The sequence below is a fragment of the Coturnix japonica genome, chromosome 1 (genome assembly GCF_054131305.1).
Source record: "Coturnix japonica strain WE chromosome 1, WE-NBRP24, whole genome shotgun sequence".
Classification (NCBI taxonomy): domain Eukaryota; kingdom Metazoa; phylum Chordata; class Aves; order Galliformes; family Phasianidae; genus Coturnix; species Coturnix japonica.
Genome location: NC_140663.1, coordinates 129,700,735 through 129,719,158, shown reverse-complemented (window position 1 = coordinate 129,719,158; position 18,424 = coordinate 129,700,735). Strand labels below are relative to the sequence as shown.

The window sequence follows — 18,424 nt, the reverse complement described above, 5'->3', positions numbered from 1 at the left end:
CTTGCAGACATGAAAAAAAAAAATGTAGAGAAAAAAACACAACTTATGCCTTCTGGAATGCTTCATCAAACTGTTTTAAAACTGAGAAATGAGATTGTACTTGCCCATGGTCAAGGGATTTCTGAAGAAGAATATTAAAGGTTTGTTAGAATTAGGTTTCAAACAATGTTGGGCATTTCATGCTTGAATGACGAAAAGACAATTATTTCACAGTGACTTTGCTGCCTCTGGGCATGTTTAAATAATGAAATTGTATTCTCAGAAAGATGTGGTGTATTACTTTTAACAGCTTTTCAAGCTGAAGTCTTTATAAATAAAAAGAGCTATAATTTAAAAAAGATAAAAGCTGTGCCATTTCATCCCCTAGAAACATGGAATAGAAAGAAATGTGTAGTAATATCTATAACCTTTACCATGCTGCTTTCCTGAGGTACACATTCTTGAGGGGAAAGAAAAGTGTGATAATCCCAGGTCCAAGCAGTTCTGTGCATGCCTTATTGTTCTTATCCATAGGTGGATAAGACTTTTTTTTAAAAAAGAAGTATTCAAATGCTTTGCCTGGTTTTGTTGCTCATGAATGTCTCCTGACCGCACTGCAGGGTCAGTCATAAGAACTATCCCATGTTTGTAGACTACGTGTAATAAGGTCATTGTCAACTAGCATTTCTGGCTACTTGAGTGAGTTGCCAGTCTCTCTAGCATCATTACGTTTTGGGTGTCATCCCACAGAGAAAGTGATAAGGGATATATCCTTATCCCTGGACGGGATCTCTCAAACAGCGGAGATGGCAAGCTGCAGAGAGATATGAAGTATTGAAATGACATATCTGTTGCTTTACTGCATAGTAAATGTAGCCATGAGATGAGTCCATTTGCTAGACCATGATATCTTAAAGACTCTCTGTATTTGTATTCTTAGGATTTTGAATCTCTTTCAACAGGCCAAAAAACCTTCTTCATATACTACCAGCTTTCCTTTTCAGTAATCAAGGTTATGCTACGTGACAGCAGCTCAAAAAAAGATACTTGTGTGTCTGCTCTCTGACATCATTATTCTGTGATATGTATCAAAGCTCCCCTCTTTTTATCAAGTTGCAGAATTGTCCCATTTGTATAACTGCTCAAAGTAAATAAATAATCCAGACAATACAAGGTGATAACACAATTAAAACTATTCATTGTTTGGTCTCACATCAAGGAGAAAACATGTCAAAGAACTTGTCCAACCAGAGAAAGGTGCCAAAATCCCTAGATCTAGCTTTGGCATATGGTATTGAACAGATGTAGTGGATATGAAAAATCACAGCTGCCAGCTAGCTGATAGCTACCTAAGAATCAGTCAGTGCTAATTTAGTATTCCTTGGCGAGATAAGATCTATGTGGTGTGTCTGTGGGTAACTCAAGCTCTGTTTACATTAGGTTGATAAGAATGGATACCATACAGAGTGTCTTAAGAAAGATGTATCCATTTGTGACTGCAATCCACACGACAGCTAATTATTTAAAATGAACTCTACTATTACAGCATCAGAAAAGTTGATCTACAAAGGCAGGACAGAACTGACATCTTCATGAGAACTTCTGGAAGTTATGAACAACCAATTGCACTTGGAATTTGAATCTTACTAAGACTCATAACTCTGCTGTGCAGTACAAATGGTCTTTAAAGTGAGTTAAATTTATCAGTGTAACAGAGTACGCTATTGAAAATCAGGTCTGTGATGACTAGGTACAATTGGAATATTCCTGATGAAATTTTTCTTAGCTATATTCTTTCCCTCATTGCTTCATGTTCTTTTTTCAATGAAATTGCTCATGCATAATCAAGGACAAAATTTGTTCCATTTATTGTATTACAGAAAATGTTGACTTAACACTTAAAATGATACCAGTAGATATTTTGTTCATTGTTGAAAAAAAACAAAACAAAACAAACAAACAAAAAAAACCAACAAAACAACAACAAAAAAACCACAACAAAAACCCAACTAAACCTTTTGCTTCTAGCACCTGCAAATGTAGGTGCTTTTCTGTAAAAAAAGACAGAAGAAGAGAGTTATTAACTGCTATTAACTTCCAACTACTCAGGTACAGTAGATGGGACATCTTCCTTAGTGTCTCTTATTTATTAATTTTAAAGATTTTATTTCGTAACTTTCCTCTATATTACACAAGTAAAAAAGTGATATTACCAAATGCGTTAGAAAAAGGGGAAAAAGTTAGTCTATGTTCTCTCTAAAGTCTACATTAATTAAATAAATGCATTTTTAATTGAAACACATGAAGCTTTAAAGTCAAACTGAGTTCATGTCCTCAGGCACCCCATTAATGGAATTTTGGAGTGACAGTGCATGCCAACCAGCTGGGTCAAGACCATGTTAATGCATCATCAAAGTTTTTACTCTGATGACACAGGCTATTGAAGATATATTCTAGAAGGGAAAAGTCTACCCCTTCACAGTTCTTGGCAAAAACAACAACAACAACAACAACAACAAAACATCTCTTGAAGACTTAACAGATTCCACATACAGTTTATATATTTATTTATTTATTTTAGCAAAATTAGTCCTTTTCAATTTTTTTTATTTTGGAGTCAGATGAATTTTGACAACAGCTAAAGGTATTCATCAAGATTTTTCTTACTTTCTGAGGATGAGGATTTATTGTTCTTTTACTCTGAAAGAATTTGCCCCAGTTCATTATATGCACAGAGCAAGAGTTTCTTGTCCTGTATGGAGCCAGAATAGTCCTTGTGGGTCCCTTCCAAATCAAAACATTCTATGGTTCTATTCTATGATTCACTGATGTTATTCTCAGAGGAGCAAAGTGTCATCTTACTCCACAAAAAGAAATAAAAAAGAAAATAGACAAGTAAAACTGAATAGCTACAGATCTCAAGGGGTTATACTTATGCAAATACAAAGCACAGTCACCATCAGCGATGTACATGCCAATTAAAAAAAAATAAAATGACAAAGCTAAGGGTTGTCTAATTCCCTTGCATTGTTGACTAATGAAGCTTTCCAAGTTATGCACATGTCTTTTGTGTTCATTATTAACTAGGGATGCTACATTCTACTCTTCACCTTTTTTTTTGTGAGATCTCCTAGAGTTCCCCAAGGTACTCAAATAACAGTGTAGGCCAGTTTCCTAGGATCGATCCACACCAGTAAGAGACACCAAACAAAACCTAAAACAAAAACAAAAACAAAAAAAACCTTGATGAATCTTATGAGTTCCAGAGGCCAGCTGGCGTGTGCCTGTACTTCTATACCCACGCTATTTCTTTTCTCAAACTGTAACAGCTATAAACCCACATTGTAGCACACTCTCTGGGATGTCCTGTATTCTGAACTTTCATCTACATTTTTTTGAGTGGGTTAGTTGATGTGGATGAGAATTATCTTAGGAAATGTGTTTGCAGATAAATATTGCAAGATATTCTTGAGCAACAGACAAACACATTCCCATATTTTATTTTGTACTATCAACATTCATCAAGCATGAACTTTCCTTCTATCCTTGTAGGCGAAAAGAAAAAAGAACATTTTAAATCTGGTCACTTCCTTCTTAATTCCTTCTGTTTCGAAGGAAATACTTTCAGCCTTGGCTAGTGAGTCTAGTTATACAATCATTCACTGAATGAATAAATAAATACCTGGAGGTATTCCCATAGTGCAGTTCTCTAGCTTTCCAGATATGGGAGTTCATCTTATTCTCCAGCTGTGTGGCCTTTTGAATAATTCAGGTTACAGAGAAGAAAAAAGCCTTTTACATATGATGAGAAAAAAAGTATTTGATTGAAAACTTATAGGCCTATATTTCAAACTGAGTACAACTCTGTGTTTAATAAAAGTCACATAGGGGGGAGGGTGTGTATGTAATTAATTGCAGGGTTTTATTATTTATGTAAATATACTACTTTTCATTTGTTTGTTTTTGTTTGTTTTGTTTTTCCCCCCAGAGAAATAAACATCCTGGTCTTTATCACTACCAGCATAAGAATTGTGCCCATGAGCTGCATCTTAAAGAAGTATAATTTCTACTGTAATGTATCTTCTTGGACAGACACATTGTATACTGTTACTACCACTGACTGTTCCCTGCTTCGCTTGTTCATTGTTCTGAATCCTTTTTTTTTCAGCTTCCATATTGCATTACAAAGGAGTAAATATCAGGTTGTACATTCCAATATGTAAAATGTATGTACATTCCAAACCTTTTCTCATAGAATCATAGAATCTCTCAGTTTGGAAAAGACCTTCAAAATCATCAAATCCATCTGCAACCTAACCATACATACCCTAAGTCTAACAACCCTCCATTAAATCACATCCAAGGATGGTGACTAAACCACCTCCCTGGAGAGCCTATTCCAGTGCTTAACAACCTTTTCTGTAAAGAAGTTTTTCCTGATATCCAACCTAAACTTCCACTGGCTCAACTTGAGTCCATTTTCCCTCATCCTGTCACCTGTCACCAGTGAGAAGAGACTAACCCCTCTCTTGCTATAAGCATTTTTCAGGTATTTGAAGAAAGCAATAAGATCTCCCCTCAACCTCCTCTTCCCCAGACTAAACATCCTCAGTTCATGTATTTTTTTAATAATCTGGTAATATACAAATAATATTATTAATATTTCTTTTGAATATAGTAGGCAATGCGTCCCTTAAATATCTTTCTACTGTTTCCCTATTATCATCGTGGCAGCCTTTGAATCTTTCCCATACATATTTCTTAGATGGAGTGACTGTTCTTCCATACTTTTTCATATTGATATTTTGATATTTTATTATCTGGTTATTCTACCCTACTAATCTGAAATTCCTTATAATCAATCCTTGATCTCACTATTGAGTACAGTTGTGTTTTCAGTTTATTTTACATGAAACCTGTTGTTCAAAAGGCTTAAAGTAATTAATACATGAAGAAAACCCCTATAGTTTCAAAAATTTTCAAATAACTATTAAACAGCCATACTTAATTAAAACTGATAGCTATGAAATTATGTATTTCTAGTTAGTCATGCTATTTAAAGAAAAGACTATAGTGATTTTTGGCCTATGTTGCCAGTCACCTACTGGTTTACCTTAAGGTTTCTGGGATATTAAAATTGTTTTTTTTATTCACTAACAAAAATGCAAAATGTACACAGGACCCTGTACTTGAATTGATGCCAGTAAGCAAAGATTTTTATTTATCTTTACTTTAAAACACTAGGTACCCTAATGAGGCAGATTTTTCTCAGGTCAGTTGACACACTTGTATTAGTCAGTATGAACTTTCCCTGATACATAACTGTCAACTAGAGATTTTAGTGCTTTACAAAAAAATACTCCAACCTATATTATATATTCCCCTGACAATAGACAAGAATCGCTCATTTAGTACAGTGTTCACTCATTCTGTATGGCACTCGTAGCTTGTGTTAGTATGGGATTCCACAAATATTCATAGCCCTAACCAGACCAACAACGTACATTAACACACAGTTTACATGCAGGGCTCACACAAGGAACAATTTGCTGCCTGGGGTGCTGTAGTGGTCAAGGCTGAATTCAGCCTCTGTGCTGTAAAAATGGTTCAGCCAGCTATGCCCAAACCACCCTCTCTCTAGCATCTCCTTCTGCTCACCTCCCTTGACCTCTTGCTTTGTATGACAGCTGTGAAAAATCAAATCATCCTGCAAACCTGCTTTCTGCTGGCCAGCTGGCAGCATGGGCCAGGACCAGGAGAGCCAGAACCTTACAGCTGTATGTATATTGCTGCCTATCCATCTGTAGCATATGCCATATGCCAGTCCCCGAAGTAAGCTCCAAGAAGGATCTATTTGAAATGAAATTCCATTAGAACATGAAGGCATTTCTTCCCACTCTCTTGCCTTGTTCCTCTGATCTTTTCTGTTAGTAGTTTATTCTTTTCTCCCCTGTTCTGTGCTCTGGGGATCATATGAAGGGAATTAATTCAAATTCATGACTCATTGCTATATTTTGTTAGAGAGTACAAAAATTCGATGTGACCTTTGTGAGCAGAAGGTGTAGTGAGTCCAACCTCTCTTGAGTAAATAATGTAAATGTAGAATTTACTGCTCCATGAGTTCAGACAAATCTGTTCAGGCAATTTACAGTTGATTCGATTTTCTTTCCCATGAGGTCAATACAGTGCATACAAATGCTATATAAGGGACAAGAGGTTAATTCAAAGATATGGTCAGTTTTCTTTTACTAAAATAAGCATACATATATATGTACACATACATTTTCTAGCCTAAGTTATCTAAAGTGTTTGCTTACTTAAATAATGCTTTCCCACTTAAAAGCAGATATTTCTCCACTTCCCAGATTTTTCAAAGACTTGAAATAGAGATGGCAAGAAGCCAGTGTGCTTAGTAATGTGCAGTGGCACTCTGAAGGCAAACATGAACAATAAAAATATCCTTCTACACTGGCAGGACTGATCACATTTGACTGGAATGTGAATTTCATTTTCTGTTAAAAGATGAAACCTTCTGCCATGCCAAAAGCACACCTCTCACCACAGGCAGAAGGAAATTGTATGCAGAGAGAATTCATGGCAGATGTACTTGTACATTTTTGTTAAGCTAGTTGTTGAGAAAAGGATTCTAACAGTGGGGTGTATTTATAGAATCATAGATTCATTTGAGCTGGAAGGGACTCTTATTCATTTAGTCCAACTCTCCTGCAATGAACAGGGACACTCACAGCTTGCTCTAGTTTCTTAGCATGACCTTGATTGTATCCAGGAACAGAGCATCTATCACCTCTCTCAGTAACCTGTGTCAGTGCCTCACCACCATTATTGTAAAAATGTTCTCTCCTATATTCAATTCAAATTTCCCCTCTTCTAATCTGAAACAATTTCCTTTGTCTCACAACAACAGATCCTTCTAAAGGGTCTGCTCCCTTCCATCTTATAACCTTTCTTTAGATACTGAGAGGTTGCTATCAGGTCTGTCCAAGAGCCTTTTCTCCAGGCTGGACAGCCCCAGCTCTCTCAGCCTGTCCTCTTTGGGGAGATGTTCCATGCCTTAGATCACTTCTGTGGTCCTTCTCTGGTTGTGCTCCAACAGGTCCACACCTCTTCTGTACCGAGGACTCCACAACTGGACAAAGTAGTCATAGTGAGGTCTCACCAGTACAGAGTAGAGGAGAAGGATCATTTTCCTTGACCTGCTGACTGCAGTTCTTTTGATACAGATCAGGATGTGTTTGGCTTTCTGGGCTGCAAGGATACATTGCTGGTTCGTGGCTAGCTTGCCTTTATCTGGTACTCACATGTCTTTTTCAGCTGGGCTGTTTGTTGAAACTTAGAAAGTTCACATGGACCTACTGCTTGTGCCTGTCTAAGCCTCACTGAACGACATCCCGTCCCATAGGCGTGTTGACTGCAACACACAGCTTGGTGTCACCCACAGACTTACTGAGTGTTCACTCAGTCCTAACATACATTTATGAAGATGTTAAAAAGCACCGGTCCCACTACTGACCCCTGAGGGACACTTCTTATGGGAAACTGTGTCAAAGGTCTTACTGAAATCCAGACAGAGAACATAATGGCTCTTATCTACTAAGCAACCATGACATCGTAAAAAGCCTCAAGGTTTGTCACACAGGATGTGCTTTTGGTGAAGCCATGGTGTCCCATATCATCTCCCACTCTTCCATGTGCCTTAGTATAGCTTCCAGGAGGATCTGCTCCATGGCTCTCCCTGGCACAGATGTGAGGCTAATAAGTTAGTAGTTTCCAGGGTCATTCTTTCTACCTTTCTCAGAAGTGGGTGCAATGTTGCAATGTTTCTAGTCACCGGGGACATTGCTTGACTTCCATGATTTTTCCAGTATCGTACTGACTGGATAGTTAGCCATATCTTGAAGATTTCCCTTGTAAATTCTGAGGGCTACACATAGTGCCTAATTTAATGTATCTAACTTGAAAGCCCACAATGCACTCTCAATGTATCTCCTTCTCCCTTTGATTTAAATAGAAAACATGTGCTCCTGAAAGTCCAGAAACTGCTCCTATTTTTTTCCCCAAAGTAAGACAGTGACATCCTTAATCCCTCAATATTCTTATTTTTCTTGACACATCCAGAAGTATCTGCATAGTATTACAAAATATCACTGTAAAGCAGACTCAAGTGCTTTATAGAACAACAATTTAAATGTTGGTAGAGATTCTTTTTCTCTTGGCTTCAAGCTAAAATTTAAGAAACTCAGATCTGGCCATTCACTAAGTAAGAATTATCCTCTTCCATTTTCTTCAAATATTTATACTGAGTAAACCAAATTTATTTGCATAACTCTGAAAATCTGCCATCTGGCAATGTGCTGTTTCAATTCATGGCAGAGTGTTTTGTTCCTGCCAATTTCAAACCTTGGTTTTAAAATCTGTGCTGAAAACAACCCAATCCTCCTTCCCCCAAAGTCAATGGCTGAACTCCCACTAGTTTCTGAAGTAGAAGGATCAAACAATAATGGAAGGTAATTTGAAAAAATTTCAAAGTATCATCAAAGGAATTGCATTCCTAATTCTATTTGTCAGTGCTTTGAAAACATAATGGCAAGGTTTTGCATATGCCAGTCAATAGCTCTAGGCAAACTGAAACTGATTTTTTTATTATTTTATTTTTTATTTATTTTTTATAAATTCCTATGGGAAAATAAGAGAGAATATTTGAAACACTGCATATCAAATGATGTTTTCTTTCCTGAAACCTAGAAGAAGCTGTTAAATGATTCTAATATTCATCACTCATTAAACAGAGTCTTTCTGGGGCAGGTTGATATACAGGACATAAGATCACACTTGTCATGATTAAGCTAAATTTCCACCAGATCTTATAACTAATAAGGTAACATGGGCCACAAGCAGTCTGTTTAAGAAACACCTTGTGATTCACTGTCTTCTAACTCTATTGAAATTTTTCCATTCATTTCAGGGGATCTGGATCACCCTTCCTAATGTTTTCTTCAGTGTCAAGTCTAAACTACAACACATTAATAGGCTCCTTCAGCTAGGTGCAAGGTTGAAGCCTTGATGAACTGTGATCACAAAAATCTGCACATTGCCCCTTCCCCGGGGTGAGAAGCAGCTCTCTATATTCCGGCCCAGCACCAATCAAATTCTAGCCTGCATCCTTGGAATTGCCTGTAGGTTTAGCCATGCATAAATATATTTTTCATTTCCTTGGTTTAAAATGGTTACTGGTATAAAATGGCTGTGCAGTTCTGACCTGAGATAGCTGCACACCACTGGGAAGGAAAGTGATATCTGCTGAGGTCCCTGGGCTTGTAAATAGCTGTTGTTATTAGGAATTGTACAGATCTTTCATTCCCTCCTGCAGACATCCAGTTTCAGCCTAACCCAAGTGTTACAAAAATCCTACAGATACAGGCATTATAGAAAAAGTAAATTCAGAGCAGATGTTCAGAAGTACCTCCAATCAAGATTCACAGAATGTTGATTAAAGCAGGATATGATAAACACAGAAAAAGAAGTACAAAAGCACAGATGAAGATGAGATGTGGAAAGTAACCTGCTGCAAGCTAAGGACGTAAGGCATAACTGGTTCCTTTTCTAAGCTCTCATCCTTGCAATGCGTACAGGAGGTGAGAAGTTTTGGCACTCCTCTATACTTCATAATTTTAACTAATGTATTTGTTATTTGTTTAAATGATGAAATGTTAGCAACAGTGATTCTCCACAGGTGTAAGGAAAATACTTCTGGTCCTTCTTATAGGTCAGTCTTCATCTGAAATCATTGAGTACAGGGCAAAGAAAATTAGGACACGAAGCTGCAATTTTTTTTTAAAGAAAGGCTAAATGTTTGAAAACAACTCTTAACATAATTGTTATTTTTATGATTTGTTCTTATAAAATTGTTTCATTTTAAGTACATGTATACATTTCATACTGAAATGTTTCAATAAGGTAGTTAGTTTCTTCTATTTTTTCACGTTGTTATTTTTGCAGACCATGCAGAGCGTAGTTGCTGGGAGATAACTGCAGGGTATTCACCCAAAACTTTCCATGTGAAAGGTGTTCAGCAAATGCTCATTGCAGCTGCCTCCAGACTGTTTTTTACTTGTGAAATCTTTGCTGAAATTTATGGAGTTCAGAACTGTTGTCTCTGGCTCAGAGGCTTAGCAGCGGGTTGCGCACTAAAACTCTAGGTGTTTCTTACTAACACAGGAATGCCTTCTCTTAATGAGAAATTTAAAGTGTCTGAAATGGTCCTGTTTGTTGAAAAACCTAAAACAAGACAGTTAAATTCAACAAGACAAAAACTGAAAACCACAAAGCTGGGATCTTGACTTCTGGTGTGAAGCAGCGTGTATTTGAGCATGGGTTTGTATTCTTTACAGTTTTTTTGTTTTGTTTTGTTTTGTTTTGTTTTTTTTTCACAAGACTTTAAGATATTGTGAAGTATAAGAGTGGAAAGAACATTACTGATGTAAAGAAAGGTGTTCTTGTTTTCTTCCCATTCCCAACCTCCCCACCCCCCCCCCCAATCACACCCAGGTTTACACAAATTGTTACAATAGCTTTAATGTAAACTTTCATTTCTTGTGCACCATGAAATATATACTTTCAGTGGGGATCTACAGGGGCTGAAATTATTCAAGGGAGACAGTGTGCTTCAGTAGCTACAGAGGGGAACATGGAAAGGTCCTGGCCTAGTTTCAGCATGTTTCTGGGTCATTCATTCACTATGTGACCTTGGATAACTCACTTGACCTCAATCAAACTGCCATGAGGGCAGATAAAGGAGGCCTGCTCTGCAAACGAGATACTGCTTTTAAATTGACCCTCCCTGGTGAAACAAATATAATATTCTGATTTGTAACACGCTTTATGCTGAAAGGCAAATCTCTTCCAGTGTCTGATTATGGAGCAGCAGAAATATATTCTCCTTCATGGATCATTTCAAAGTCCGTTTGACAGCATTAGCTATTGTGTCCTTAATGTGTACGAACTTAAGCTGCCTGAATGATGGTGAGTTATCTAACAAAGATAACAAGTATTTAAGGAAGACAAATTCTCTTCTAACTGAACTCTGATTGTCAACAAACAGAGTACTTGCAACATTTTAGTGCAGCTTTGCTTAAGCCAGACGATGTGACAAACTATGCACAGTAAAGACTCAGCAGGTCTCCAGTGCGTTGCCAGACAGAAGGTGCAGCAAGCCAAGCACGTCCTCCTACCTGAGAGGAGACCACATTCATCACAGGATTGTCCTATGGCAATTTAAACAGCCAAAGTCACAGCTAGTATGAATGATCATGATTATTTGGAGGTTAATGCTGCTGTGCACTCACACCACAGTTTTTTTCCCCATCACTTGACTTTATTCGTTACAATTTTTCTGACATATTTAGAACTGAGTATCCAATAAATATTAATTCTTCATTGAAAGAAATCCATATTTTCCAGTCTTTAGTGCCACCTCATTTCTTAGGAAGCACAACTAGGAACTGCTGATTTTAAGAATGAGTTGTGTGAAATATTCAGAATGAATTTTAAATTGACCTCAAGTGAGCTTTAAATTGGATACTATGACAATCGTCATTTTAGCTGACACAGAGTGCTGCTTAAAAAGGAGATCAGGTAACATTTGTCTGGGCTCTTGAGTATAAACTCCCATTGATAACATTGGAATCATCACCTCCAGTGAGATTTAATATTCCAACTATATCTCAAAAATGTAGCATCATTACTCTGTACTTAGTTTGGCATATGGAAAGCTGCATGAGATTTGCTTGGAACTTTTTTCATTCTCCTTTCCCCTTCTTACCCTTTCTCTTTCCTTTTCCCTTTCCCTTCCCCCTTTCCATAATCTCTTTCTTTTCCTGTCTTCGTCCTCTTCAGTTTTCCCTTTCCCTTTTCCATCAATGAGTTCCTTTTCACATTTTCTTCACCTTTTTCATCCCCTTAAGCTCTTCCTTCTCCCTCCCCCTCCTTCTTTGTCGCTCTCAGCCCCTCCTTCTCCCTCTCCGCCTCTCACTCCCTCTTTTTTTTTTTTTTTTTTTCTTTTTTCTCATTTTCTTTCTTTTTGTTTTTACATTCAAGAAGTGAGATAAGGTCGGGTTGAAGTAATTTACACAAATCTCATCCCCCCCCTTTTTTCCCTTTTTTTTTTTTTTTTTTTTTTTTGTTTTCTTAGACAGCCTCCTTCTTCTTTTTGGACCAGACTTCATTCCTGGTGGTGTAAATCCAAATGAAACAACATGTGGTCAGTGACTGTATTGTGGATCATGGGTTCTTGCTTTACATTTCTAGCCTGAAATATCTGAAAAATCAAGTTGCAAAACAATTTGAGTATATGAAATTCCAATCTGCAAGAAATCTATGCAAGTTTAATTTATTCTCTTTCCCTCTCTTTTTAAAGTCTTTTCTTTAAAATTGTATTCACAAACACTATTGTTTCAGTGTTTTATATTGAGAAAATATAAGATTGGTATATTTTTCCTTGTATACTAATTTCATGAGTTAAATTTCCTGTTTTTTCATTCTATGAGCACTTTACAGAAAACTAAACCTTCAATTTTCTATTATTATTACTTTTTGACATATGACTGATGTTATTTAGTTTTTCTTAAATCAGTCTATACTTTAATCCTGGAGGGGAAATCTGTGATTTTTCATTACACCTCTTCATCCAATCACCTAGTTATCATATATCAAATTATCTTCATTGTTGAGGTTCTGAATTTTACAAAAAATATGTACAAATTACTCTAGAGGAGCCATCCCAAAATAATGGAAAAATTGTATTGTTTCTTTGGGATGTGATTTATTACATATGAAGGTACTGGAGAATGCGTCTTCTCACTGGAGAAATCCTGTTTGGTGGACCAAGAACAGACATACACACAAAAATACATAACATTTATATAAATAGTTCACTCAGATAACCTACACTTCTTGTATTTAGCATGAAATAAATGCCTATGCTCCAGGCATATCCAAGTCAGAGTCAACAATCAGCCTTAAGAATACATAAAGGAAAACAGTCGCACAAGAGCTGGATGAAGCCCTTTGTTGTTCAGTTCACTTAAAGAATACTTTGATATGAGCTTTGGACCCAGCAGTAATGCAAACAAGTAATTTTAAAGTATCAAATCTAGTAGTAGTGATCTAGATAGTTATGACAAAACTGTTTGTGATATGAGTTGCCTTTCTCTTCTGAGGAGTATTGCTTCAATCAGGCATCATGTAATACAACTTCCAAGAGTCAGGAAAATTGAAGAGCTAAAGAAAGTGCATTCCCAGCAGGAAGAGTTACAGAGTTCAAGCCTTTTCAATATGTACTGTACCTAGAAAAAAAGACGAAAAAGCTAATCTCAGCACTGGTGAGGCCACACCTCAAGTACCGTGTTCAGTTTGGGCCCCACACGACAAGAAAGTTCTTGAGCATGTCTAGAGCTGGACAGTGAAGGTTCTGGAGCACAGGTCTTATGGGGAGCAGCTGAGGGAACTGGGATTTTTTAGTCTCAAGAGGGGGAGGCTCAATGGTGACCTTATCACTCTCTACAGAAACCTGAAGGGATGTCATTTCAAGGTGGGAGTTGACTTCTCTTGTGTAACTAAAAATAGGACTAAGAGGGAATGATCTCAAGTTGTACCAGAAGAGATTCAAGTTGGACACTAAAAAAGATTCCTTTCTGAAAGATTGGTCACGTGCTGGAATGGCCTGCCTAGGAAGGTGGTTGAGTCACTACCCCTGAAGCTGTTCAAGAAACATTCAGGTGTTGTACTGAGTGACATGGTTTAGTGGGGAATGTTGGTGATAGGTGAATGTTTGGACTGGATGATCTTGAAGGTCTTTCCTAATCTTGGTGATTCTGTGATTCTATTTCATTTGATAAGAACTAGATTTTATTTATTTATTTATTTATTTATTTATTTTCTTCTCCATTCAATTTCTCCTGGAAAGATCTTCTGAAACATATCTTGACATTACTGTCTGAAATTATGTTTTCATTTGATTTATTTTACGTGACATACATAAATATATGTTTTCACATGACTAATATTAATTTCTTTCCTGTTTAGGGTTGAACTTTAGCATTCTCATGTGGGGACAGAAACTATTAGTAATGTGTATCACAGAACCACAGAATTGTAGGGGATGGAAAGGACCTCCAGAGATCATCGAGTCCAACCCCCCTGCCAAAGCAGGTTCCCTACACTAGGTCATACAGCTTGGTGTACAGGTGGGTCTTGAATATCTCCAGAGAAGGAGACTCCACAACCCCGCTGGGCAGCCTGTTCCAGTGCTCCATCACCCTTACTGTAAAAAAGTTCTTGCACACGTTCGTGCGGAACTTCCTATGCTCCAGTTTCTGGCTGTTTCCCCTTGTCCAGTCTCCACACACTGCTGAGAAGAGTCTGGCCTTGCCACTTTGCTCCCCACACATCAGATATTTATAGACCTGAATCAGGTCCCCTCTCAGTCTTCTTTTCTCAAGGCTAAACAGATCCAGTTCACTTAGCCTTTCTTCACGGGGGGGATGCTCCAGGCCCTTCACCATTTCTGTGGCCCTCCCGTGAACTCTTTCCAAGAGATCCCTGTTTTTTTTTGTACTGGGGAGCCCAGAACTGGACATGAAAATTTGCAGCAAAGTTTTTACTGTTTGAGATAAACATAATTTTAATATTTCTTCTTAACATGATAGGTCTTTTAAATGAAGAAGAATATAATATTGCCAAATTGCATGTGCTAAGATACGTAACATTAACATACCAGATTAACTGATACAGTATTTTAAAAGGATCCATTTTCAGATACCAGAAATCTAAAGTCACAAGAAAGGAGACCTATGAAAAGTTTTGTGTCAACAGAAGATATTAATTTTCGATAACTGCAATTGAAATGATTCCTATTTTCTTTTAATAAGAAAAAAAAATGTATTATTCAAAATGTACTGTTGAGCAATTTTTGGCATGTATATAAAGAGAGACAGGAAGTTCTGAACCTAAATCAAGGAATCTAGATCTGCTAATTTCTTTTCTTTATGCTAAAATAGGGATGTGAAAAACAAGAATGTTTTACACAGTTGTATAAAAAGTTGGTATGAGCTTTGTACTTTTAAATTTTAGCTGCTTTTAATAATAAAGTGAATATGCCAGAAAGACTTTTTGACATGAAAAATAATTTACTGAAAAAAATTTAATTTCTATTAAAATCAGGTTTTATCAAAAGTCAGAAAGCGATAATTTCCTAAAGGCACAAGGAACATTTTGTGTTTTAAGTGTATTTGAAAAACATACTATTTAACTGACTTTGTGTTTAACTTTTTTTTTTTTTTTTTTTTTTTTTTTTTTTTTTTTTTTTTTTTTTTTTCTTCAGAATCTATTGTTGTCAATGAAGAAAAAGAAGATAATGCCAGAATGTGAGATATGGTACTTACCAGCCAGACCTCCCACAAATACACTGTAGGCTTTTTTGGGATTCTTGTATTATAGGTTACAGCTCTTTATAATAAATATATTTTTAGTTCTAAGTTACACAGAATTGTTTGATGCTGCATATTTTTGATAAACCAGAACCAAATAACAATGTAATTGCTATGTATTAGGTCCTGGGAAAGCACAGAAAGAATAAGAATGTTAAGCCACTAACATGATATTTAAAGAAAAATAAATTCCTAATAACTTCATGAAGTCTGCAGAATTGTTTTTGTAAGGGTATATATACATGTCCTACTAATGTTTCCCAAGAAAATTTAGGAGCAAAGAAAAACACCATGTTAAAAACAATCTTGAGGAAAAAAACCCCATATCTATTTAACTGTGCTGTTGCATTTTCAGCCTAATTACTTACTGTAAGTAAGCAAATTCAAGTATGTATAAGATAATGTATTGTGTTTAATATTCAGTAGCTGCTAGTCATCAACACTCTAAGGGGAAGTTTATTCTAAAATAAATTTAACGATTTGTATATGGGTAGGGGAAAAGCAGAGAAAAATAGTGATCTGAAAAAAAAAAAAAAAGTACTAGAATATACAGAATTACAGAATTGCAGGGGTTGGAAAGGACCTGTAGAGATCATAGAGTCCAATTTCCCCTGCTAAATTAGGTTCCCTACAATAGATTGTGAAGGTAGGCATCCAAATGAGTCTTGAATATCTCCAAAGATGAAGACTTCACAACCTCTCTGGGCAGCCTGTTCCAGTTTTCTGTCACCCTCCCTATAAAGAAGTTCTTCCACACATTTGTGTGGAACTTCCTTTGTTCCAATTTTTGGCCACTGTTATTTGTCCTGTCCTAAGGATATTATTATGTTATTTGTCCTAACACCAAGTCCTTCTCCCTAAGTTCTGTCTGTACTCATAACTGGGATTGCCTTAGACCTAGTGCAATGCTTGGCCTTCTTGAATTTCACAAGATTGTTTGTCCACTCCTTGAGCCTATGCAGGTCCCCCTGGACAGTGTCCCTCCCTTCTATTGGTTCAACTGCACCCCTCTTCTTGGCTCCATCAGCAAACCTGCTGAGTGTACACTCAATTCCACTATGTCACTGATAAAGATGCTAAGGAGCACCAGCCCCAGGATGGACCCCTGGTGGACACCCTTTGTGACCAGCATCTACCTGAACATAGAGCTGCTGACATCAACCCTCTGACTATGACCATCCAATCAATTCTTTATCCACACAGTCCAGCCTTCAAAGCTGTATGTCTCCAATTTAGATCAAAGGATGTGGTTTGGGACCTTGTCAAAGGCCATGTCAAAAATGGATAATATTTTGTAAAAAGTAAGCTGAGTGTTACAAAAAAGACTGAAATAGATTTCAAAGTAAGCCACAGTATGTTCCAGCTATGTGTAACTGACTTTTGCCTTCATTGTTTTGACTCTAGTTATTTTGATTTTATGCAATTAATGCATAAACAGAAATTAATGTACTCTTTCACTTAGCAGTGGATACCTAGAAGTTAAATTCCACAACTGATAATGAAAATAGCTGTCAGGAAAAAGAAGAAAATGCCATGGATATAGAGTCTTTGATATTCTTGCAACTGGGAACCGGTTGCTGATTACATTTTGAAGGGTTTTGATGAATAACACTAGAAACAGGAACTTGCTAGGAACTCTCTAATAAAAATAAAAAATTCCTTAATCAGAGTTACTGAATTCTGAGGAATTGAAGCTTTCTATTTGAAGGCCTTCTCAGGTGAAAGGAAGAATTTATGGTGTCAAGAAACTCTTACTACAGTGAGGTCCAAATGGCTTAGGAGGACTCCTGGGTTTTTTACTCCCTACATTACCTCTGCCACAACACATTTCACTGGAGAATGTTAAACATCACACTGTGGGGTACTGCAATCTTTCTGAAAATCTTCCGCTGGTGTTTTTTTTTTTTTTTTTTATTTTTTAAATGGTAAATGCTTGGTAACCCAAACAGAACCTGCCTGTTTAAGCAAGCACTTTTCACTGAAAGTGAGAATATGAGGTAATTTCATATTTCAGATGGATAATTGAGTTACTGGGCCTTTGACTTTATCTAGGAGACCTTTGTTATATATCTCTAGGATTACACATGGAAAATTCATGAAAATTAAAAATTACAAAATCAAAGAATATATTCCTGGCTAGCTCTAATAGGAACTATTATTTTGCACAAAGCTTTTAAAATCATTAAGGCACAAGGGAAACTAATATGATCAGCAGGAAACACTCAGCCCCTTGAAATGTGTTCATTTTGTAACTGAACAGATTTCCAGCTGGAATGTCCCTGATAACAATTAATTTCCCCCTACAGCACTGTTTTCATTCCCTTGCTGGGAAGAGCACTACAAAGCCTGGCTCTGCTGTAGCATCTGGGAACAAAGACTCCCACTTCTTACTATCTCTTTCTCAAAGCTAAGCTCAGGTGGATGTTTTGCTCCCCATGTTTTGCTTTGATTAGTGAAATGCTGTCGAGTCCAAGGCTAAATAGACTGCACTGTTCATAAATCATTGAATTTACTGGAACTCTTTTCTCCTGACTATAAATATGAACATAAAAATCCCAATTGTTTTCTCCCATCTTTCCTACACTACCGGTGCCTACATTTGAACTAAGGCTCACTTTAATTATTGAATTAACACAATTTCATGGTTGATATGTTTCTTTCTCACCTCTGGGCTTTATATTTACCAGTCTGCTGTGATCTTTTTCCCTATTGGAGAAGGAAGAAATTAATGCATTTGCTTGTTGCTCATGCATTACTATCCAGAACAGCTCCAAATTAAATTTTTCCTAAAGAAAAAAAGTCCTGTATCAAAACTTCTACCTACAGCTTCTTGTATTTAAAAATAAATTAGACTCCTTTCTTTAAATGATTACAGATAGATTTCTGTCACAGGCTACTAAAATCTGAACTACTTGTTATCTATTTAAGTCTTTTGTTCATTT

At 36.7% G+C, this 18,424-nt stretch overlaps 1 long non-coding RNA gene across 1 annotated transcript in view; it reads left to right on the top strand.

The window, feature by feature from the left end:
• The window catches only part of LOC146762730 (uncharacterized), a 28,746-nt gene extending 13,062 nt beyond the window's left edge, over positions 1-15,684 (top strand). Inside the window, exons 2-3 of the long non-coding RNA XR_014948047.1 lie at positions 14,080-14,240; positions 15,377-15,684. This is a non-coding gene — a long non-coding RNA (uncharacterized LOC146762730). The remainder of the gene's footprint in view (positions 1-14,079; positions 14,241-15,376) is intronic.
• The last annotated feature ends 2,740 nt before the right edge of the window (positions 15,685-18,424 follow it).